Below are 8,932 nucleotides of genomic sequence, written 5' to 3' on the forward strand. Positions count from 1 at the left end.
TTCTTCTTCACTACAATAACCCCGGCGGCGAAGGGGAGCCATCCTGGCGACTCAAGGGGACGCAAGGATGAGAGGGTCGTGATGCGGCTTGAGGCGGCTGACGTGGACCATGTCGCGACCGAGACGGCGCTTGTCCGAGGAGGGGTTGACCGGCTCAATGACATAAGTGACGGGAGACCTGCGCTCGATGACGCGGTATGGCCCGTGGTACTTGGCAGCAAACTTGGGGGTGAGGCCAGGAGAGTTGAAAGGTATGCGGAGCCAGACGAGGGATCCAACGGCAAAACTCAGCACATGCTCATCGGTGTCGCGGCGATCTTTCTGGAGGGCTTGGCTGTCGGACGTGAACGAGCGGGCCAGCTGACGACACTCCTCGGCATGCTGGGCGACGTCAGAAATTGCACTGAATTCGGAGGCGTCCGGGCGGTACGGTAAAATTGTGTCAAGCGTGGAGGATGGTTCACGGCCATATAAAAGAAAGAATGGTGAAAAGCCCGTCGTAGACTGCGTCGCGGTGTTATACGCATAAGTCACGAAGGGGAGAACGACGTCCCAATTGGAATGATCAGAATCAATGTACATCGACAGCATGTCACCGAGCGTGCGGTTGAAACGTTCCGTGAGCCCATTCGTTTGAGGATGGTAGGCAGTTGATGTGCGATGAAGAATACGACAAGAGCGGAGCAGCTCTTGTATCACGTTGGACAAAAACACACGGCCTCTGTCGCTCAGCAGTTCCCGTGGGGCTCCATGACGGAGTATGAAATGGCGCAATATGAAGGAAGCGACGTCACGAGCACCAGCCGCAGGGAGTGGAGCGGTTTCTGCGTATCGCGTCAGATGGTCCACCGCGACAATTATCCAGCGATTGCCAGCAACAGAGCAAGGAAGCGGTCCATAAAGGTCGATTCCAATGCGTTCAAAAGGGCGGGCAGGACATGGTAAAGGCTGCAGCTGACCGGGTGTATGGTTAAACGTCTTTCGTTGTTGACATGCGGAACAAGACCGTATATATTTACGGACAAATGTGTACATCCCACGCCAGTAGTAGCATTGGCGGAGCCGTTGATACGTTTTCAGCCCGCCAGCATGGGCATGTTGCGGATCTGCATGGAAGTATGCACACACATCGGCTCGTAAGTGCTTGGGTATGACCAGCAGCCATTTACGTCCGTCCTCCAGGTAGTTGCGGCGGTACAAAAGTGAATCGCGTATTTCGAAATGCTTGGCTTGTCGACGAAGGGCACGGGGTTGGCTAGCGGGTGAAGAGGCGCAGAGAAATTTCAAGAGGGACGCGATCCATGGGTCCTTGCGCTGCTCCGAAGGCATGTCGGTGATGGTCAGAGCGTCCAGGGAAAAGTCTACCGCTGAAGGAGGCCCTGCTTCGGATTTGACGGGTGAACGAGAGAGCGCATCCGCGTCAGAATGCTTGCGCCCGGATCGGTAAACGACGTGAATGTCAAATTCTTGAATACGAAGAGCCCATCGACCGAGACGACCAGAGGGATCTTTGAGGGAAGCCAGCCAGCAGAGGGCATGATGGTCGGTTACAACGTCGAAAGGCCTGCCGTACAAATAGGGGCGGAATTTTCCTAACGCCCATACAATCGCGAGGCACTCTTTTTCGGTGACCGAATAATTCGCTTCCGCCTTGGTGAGGGCGCGGCTTGCATAGGCCACAACATACTCAGGGAAGCCGGGCTTGCGTTGCGCGAGAACTGCACCAAGACCGATACCACTGGCGTCAGTATGTATTTCGGTTGGCGCAGCAGGGTCATAATGGCGTAGCACGGGGGGCGAAGTAAGTAGGCGGCGCAGTGTCGCAAATGCGTCGTCACAGGCCGGTGTCCAGTGGGAAAGGTCGCTGGGGCCGGCGAGGAGCTTCGTAAGCGGTGCGATGATGGAGGCGAAATTTCGAACGAAGCGACGAAAATAGGAGGCCAAGCCGACAAAGCTTCGAAGTTCTTTGAGGGTAGAAGGCTTCGGAAACTCGGCAACAGCACGTAGTTTTTCCGGGTCAGGGAGAATGCCATCTTTGGAGACGACGTGGCCGAGGATGGTTAGCCGGCGAGCCCCAAAGTGACATTTCTTCAGGTTGAGTTGAAGGCGTGCGTTTGTAAGGCAGCGGAGAATTGTGCGTAAACGAGAGAGATGAGTAGCGAAATCGGGAGAGAACACGACGACGTCATCCAGATAGCACAGACATATCTTCCATTTCAGACCGCGTAAAATGCCGTCCATCATCCGTTCGAATGTTGCGGGGGCATTACAAAGTCCGAAAGGCATCACGGTAAATTCATACAGGCCATCCGGAGTGACGAACGCCGTCTTCGGACGATCACACGCCGCCATAGGGACCTGCCAATATCCCGATCGCAAGTCGAGGGAAGAAAAAAATTCGGCACCTTGAAGGCAATCCAGGGCGTCGTCTATTCGAGGAAGAGGATAGACGTCTTTGCGAGTAATCTTGTTGAGGCGTCGGTAGTCCACACAGAATCTAATAGAGCCATCTTTCTTTTTGACCAGTACAACAGGAGAGGACCAGGGGCTGCAAGAAGGCGTAATGACTCCGCGCTGAAGCATGTCGTCAACCTGCTCCGTAATGACACGACGTTCCGCAGGTGACACACGGTAGGGGCGCTGTCGCAAAGGAGCGTGAGGCCCAGTGTCAATCGTGTGAACAACCGCATTAGTTCGGCCTAGGGACGCTTGCGGTAAGTCAAACGAAGTGCGGAACTCGTGTAGAAGGGCAAGAAGCTGCGTCCGTGCAGCCGGATCGAGGTCGCTGTCGATGGAACGGTGAAAAGATTCCGAGAGCACGGCGTCGGACGCAAGGTGAGGGGTCAGGGCGTTCAGCGGATGCTGAGTCTCAGGCACAGAGGGGTCAAGGGGTACAATAACAGCAGCGTCTACAGGCTGAACGTGGCCAAGCGTTTCATTTCGGTGCAAAGTCAGAGGGCCTGAATTGGGGTTGCAAACAAGTAGTCCGGTATTCTCCTGATGAAGCGCGAGGATGGCAAAAGGCAGTGACGTATTGTGGCGGCGACGAAACAAGTCAGATGGCGTGAAAAGAACGGTGGCGTCGGAAAGGGCGGCACAGGAAACGGGAACAATGACGGCACTCTGAGGTGGCAGGTCAATACCGGCGGTGACGACAAGCTTTCTATCCCCAGGACCGGCCACATGGGTGGAAGGCGTCTCGGGAAACACAGCGAACTCTACCTGAGCACGAGCGCAGTCGATAACAGCGTGGTTACGGGACAAAAAATCCCACCCGAGGATCAGGTCATGGGAACACGAGGCCAGCACAAGGAACTCAACACTGTAGATCACGTCTTGTATGAGCACCCTGGCCGTACATGCTGCAACGGGTTGAATATAGTGTGCGCTCGCAGTACGGAGAGAAAATCCTGAAGGTGGCGTCGTCACTTTACGGATAGAACGGCAAAACGTATGGCTCATTACAGAAATAGCGGCGCCGGTGTCCACAAGCGCAAGAGTTCGTACACCGTCAACAAACACTTCAATAACATTGGCGGGGGACAAGCGAGGACTTAGACAGGTTGACGACGGCGCAGCTCGTGCCTCAGAAGCTGCGGTAGTCAGTTTTCCGCCTCACCAGTGTTGTACCGACGACGCATAGGCGAAAGAGAACGGCGGCGCGGTGAGGGGGACCGACGAGCAGCAAAAGGTTGGGCATCGGAAGTGGGCTGGTGATCACGGGCGCATGTTTCAGGCTCTCGTTCTGGCTGCGTGCGATAGGGAGGTCGGAAGGAGTAGTCTGGATATCTCGGCGTATTCGTGGTCGCCGCGAAGCGTCGGCGACAGAATCGCGCAACATGACCCGGAATTCCGCAAGCATAGCAGATCGGGCGGTTGTCTGCAGTGCGCCAAGGATTTGCGTACTGTGGCTGCGCCCCGAAAAGCACCGTCGCTGGTGGTCGAATTGGTGGTTGAGGGGTTAGTACTGGTTGAGGACGTGGCTTCATGACGGCATCCGCGTACGTCAGAGGCGCGGCAACAGGAGCCGGAGGAGCAGCAGACGGCACCACAAATGATAGCGGCGCGGTGACACCAGTCGGCTGAAAGGCAGACGGCAAAGCCTCGGTGACCTGCTCCTGTATCACTTGTCGGATGGTTGGAGTCAGCCTAGGCGTAGGCACTTGCGTGGTCGGAAAAAATGAAAGCTGTCGAGCAACTTCCTCACGCACAAGCTCCTTAATCTGTGACAGGAGCGCCGTGTGGTCGCCGCCGATGGTCAACGCAGCGAGGGAATCGTCTGTTGACGTCTGCCGCCGAGCTAGGACGCGCTGCTTACGTAGTTCGTCGAAGCTCTGGCACAAGGTCACGAGTTCAGACACGGTGCGTGGGTCCTTGGCCAGCAACATCTGAAAGGCGTCGTCGTCTATGCCTTTCATGATGTGCTTTATCCTGTCTTGCTCAATCATAGAAGGATTCACGCGCTTGCACAAGTCAATGACGTCTTCAATATAGCTCGTGAAGTTCTCGCCCTGCTGCTGCGCACGTCCGCGTAGACGCTGTTCAGCGCGAAGCTTGCGCACTGCGGGGCGACCGAACACTTCCGCGAAGCTCGTCTTGAAAGCCGTCCAATTGGCGAAGTCTGACTCATGGTTACGAAACCAGAGGTTTGCGACGTGTGTTAGGTAGAACAGGACGCTGCGTAGTTTTGTAGCGTCGTCCCACTTGTTGTGCGCGCTCACCCTTTCAAATGACGTTAGCCAATCTTCTACGTCATAGTCATCGGTGCCGCTAAAGAAAGCGGGATCGCGCTGACGCAGCGCGCTTGACACGATGACCGATGGAGCTTGGGCCGCGTCTTGCTGGGTGGCGTCATCAGGCATTGTCGGAGCAGTGGTGGGCAACGTCCGGCTTCGGAGTTCCAGGTTTGAAGGGGGTACCCAGCACTTCCACCACTTTGATAAGGAAATTTACTGACGGCAAGCGGCAGGCGAAAAACCAGTTCAGTCGCCAGAGAGCAACGGTCTCAACGCCAAGAGCTCGTGATCTGCGCTCGCGCCCTACATCTATGAGAGCGCCCCACTACTGCTTGCTCCCTGTTCTTCTTCTTCACTACAGGTGTTTCGACCACCGCGTCTATGAGTTTGCCACACTCCCTTTGCGAGTGAAGCTCGTAAATCGCTCGGCACGTGTAGGGAGAAATCCAGACGAAAAATAATGCCTTTATCACGTTCGCTATCAGGTAGTCATCCGCAGTTATTGTTTAATGCACGGGGATCTCTTGGACGGTGTTGTTTGTTTTCAGTGTGCTTCAAGAGAGCGCCATATTTTATTTCGTTACACCGAACATCGCTACACCGCTGCTTTTCTTATTTAGTTGCTCGAAGATGCCTTGGACTTCGTTTTAATGCAGTAACTTGCCGACAAGCTTGGACGGGTGTCTAGACAACATCAGTAGAGTTTCAATGCGCCAAAAGTACATTACCATTTTCCAAGGTAGTCTTCTTTGTTCGAATACGCAGAGTTCCAGGGATCGCTCTTCGGGCGCCTATGACTGCAAAAAGAAATCAAGTTCTCCTTAAATTGCTGACTAAAACATTTATTACGATGGTCGTCCAAAACTGGGGTCCCTAGAAAGCATCCAGCATCTTTGAGCGAAGTGAAATTCCAAATTATTGTAGACTGTGATGCTTACGCGGCACGCAATATTAGTAGTAACACTCAATTCGTAAAGGCTTTTAGCAAACATGGTCTGAGAAAATTCGCAACTGCTGAAGAAATTTCATGAAAGAAAACAAAATGTCAGCCGCCCCCGAGAACAGTTCGAAGCCATACCAATTATATACTACGATTAATACCGATTCTTTCAGTACGAAGTGGCTTATAATCACATCCCAGTTCTGGCACATAAAACCCCCGTGTTAAATTTTTGTTTATAATTGATATAACCATAAGCTTAGAATAAATAAACGAGTCACGAGTCATATTAGGCACGACTTTTGAAAGCCCAGATTTCGAAGAAGGACGTATAGATAGAAAAGTCACCGAACAAGGCGGCTATTTTGGCCATTTCGAAGAACAGGTACCACGTATACTCGACTCCTGTAAGAGCCGCACTCATGTAAGCGCCGCACCCCCAACGTGGCAGCCCAAAATACGAAAAAAAAAATTTTAATGGCCGCATATCAGCTTGCTTTCCTGCAAAGACGATAGACCCCCCCCCCGCTCTTCCCTTCCGCTCTCACTGCTCCCATGATGGATGCAATGGAGGTTTTGCTGCATTCACTTCCAATTTCCCGCGTTCGCCCAGCTCGCGCGCCATCTGTTGGGACCTTTTATATACTGTTGGCTTAAAGCCGGCTACAGCCGGCTTAAGCCAACAGTATATAAAGCCGGCTTCATTTGCAGCGTTTCGTTTTTTCATTTCCTTCTGTCTCTCTCCTTTTCTCTATCTGTGTTTCTCTTTCTGTCTTTCTGTCTTTCTTTAAATCTCTCTCTCTCGCTCTCATTTTCGCTTTCTCTCGCCCATAGCAAGTTCTCATAAATCACATATGGTTCCCATAAATGCATGTTTTACAAGTGTGGGTGTATAGCTTAGTGGAAATGATGCTCGCCTTCCGACCGTGGCTACCCGGGTTCGGAATCCAGCCTCGCCAAGAAAGTTTTATTTATTTATTACTCTCACTCTCTCTCTGTCTCTGTTTCTCTCTCTCTCTCTCTCTCTGCACCTGCTCTTATCATGCTTCGTTTTGGCCGGGCGGTTGAATCGAGTGACAGACAAAGTTTTTCGCGTTTAGGTAGCCCAAGAAATACTTTCGTCTTTAAAAAGAAAATTTTTTCTTAATGTCGCCGTTTCGCCCGAAAGGCGAAGCATCAATTGCGATAGCAAATTAGTAGAGAGCTATCGGAGTAAGGATAGTGGTTTTATCAGCTATATAAACTTGGACATGTAGCAGCACCAGCAACGCGCAGAACTCTTGTCGACGATATCTGTGTTTTGCCCGCGTTCGCACCGAACGCGCGCGGCGTTGGTGACTGTAGCCGGTGCCTCTGGGGGCGGCTCGGAGGTTTTCGACGAGATCAGAATGGGACGCTCGTCGAGCAGCGTCAGAAATCTTACCCTTCTTCTCGCCTCGCAACGTTTTATTGCGATAGCAATTATATGGACACTTCAACCGGATTTCTGCCGTCGGCGTCGCCGTGAGGTTCCGTATAGATTCCTAGGGCTATAAAATCGTCGCCGCGCGCCGTATTCGCGAGCGAAAGTGCGCGGCGGACGCGCTCTATCACGGAGAGCAAACGCACGGCGGAAAGCAAACGCGACCGTCGCGCGAAAGGCCGTGGGGGTATGGGAGGGAGGGAGGCTAGGCGACGCTGTGCTCCGGCACGAAAGGCGTATCTTGCAACCGGGCGTAAGGGGAACTTGCCACTCAATATCCCACGAGAAAGAAAGAAAGCGCGAAGTCAGTGCAGGAAGGAGGGGGGGGGGCAGCTTCTCCTCTGCCACAACTTCTCCTCTGCACAACTCCTCTGCACTTTGCCCGGCGGTGGCGGTCGCCCGCACCGTCTCTTATCTCCACACGGCTCTGACCTTTGTATGCGCTGTGCATTCGCCGCTCAGTTTCCGTTGAAGCGATAGAACGCGCGAACCTTCGCCCGCTGCGGCGACTGCGCTTGCTACCAGCGTTTTGACAGTCGTTGTCTGCGGTCATTCAGTGTGGTCTATTCATGTTTGCTTGTGCGCGCTGACACCACGATTATTAATTCAGTTAGTAAGCGAATGTGTCCAAGTTTATGCAGCCGATAAAACTACTTACCATCCCTACCCCGAATATCTATCTACTAATTTGCTATCACAATCGATGCTTGGCCTTTCGGGCGAAACTGCGACTTTTTTATATAAATACGCATTTGCTGCCGCAGCTAAACGTCACCTCCCCTCCCTCCCTCCCGTCGCCCCACGGCCTTTCGCGCGATAGAAGAAGTCGCGTTTGCTGCGTGATTGTAAAGCCCCAACCACAGGCATGCGTCGGCACGCTTCCGCGCGCGCCGACAAGCGAACGCGCCGCTTCGCGTCGGCTGGAGGAAAAGGGCGCGCAACCACAGGATACTAGCTCTGACGCGTGCCGGCGCTCGCTCCTCGGCTGCGGTGCACTGTTGCTTGACCATTTTGTCTTCAACTGTCCAAGTGCGGCCTAAAACAGCCTTCTGTAAACTGAGCTTGAAACAATAAGTCAGTGATCTGTATGCTATTTTAGATATAAAAAAACACGTTTGATTAATGAATGTACGCCTGCCGCAACAGTTTCCTTGAACATAACTGCACAAGCTATCGACATCAGCGATTGCGTTCGCGTTGTCGTCTGCAAGATCACTTTGCAAACACCTGCACGAGCATGGCATGTCACATCAATAGCTCTCGTACGATCTCTCTTTTTTTGTAGTTCGTTGCACAGCCAACTATGTAAGAATTACCTAAGAACTACGTAGGAACTACGCAAAGTATCAGTGAAAAATCTGTATTATAAATATAATTATGCTTGTTGGTGCATGAATGATATGCGTAAGTGGGTTCTGAGAAAATCAGCAAAAAAAATAAATAAATAATTTAAACACTTGTGGCGCTCACAAAGAGACATTTCGAACAGCCAAAATTTACCAGTTTCGTAGCTTGTCTCCTGATTCTTGTTTGTCTAATCTTTCCCATGGAACCTTTAATTTTTCTAGGTTGTTTTGAAGCATCAACACCGCATCGGGAGGCCTTGAAGCACTTATTCGTACTCTTGAAGCACTTATTCAAATGTATGGGCAGCTCATTTGCATAATATGAAAAAAATATGTAAACAGGTTATTTTTAAAATTTATACACTTCAAGTCCCCACAAAGAAAACGGAAAGAAATACCAGTTTGTTTATTGTTTTCAGCCTAAAATGATGTTTCGAATGAGAAAGAC

Source organism: Dermacentor silvarum, chromosome 4, assembly GCF_013339745.2.
Source record: "Dermacentor silvarum isolate Dsil-2018 chromosome 4, BIME_Dsil_1.4, whole genome shotgun sequence".
Taxonomy (NCBI): Eukaryota; Metazoa; Arthropoda; class Arachnida; order Ixodida; family Ixodidae; genus Dermacentor; species Dermacentor silvarum.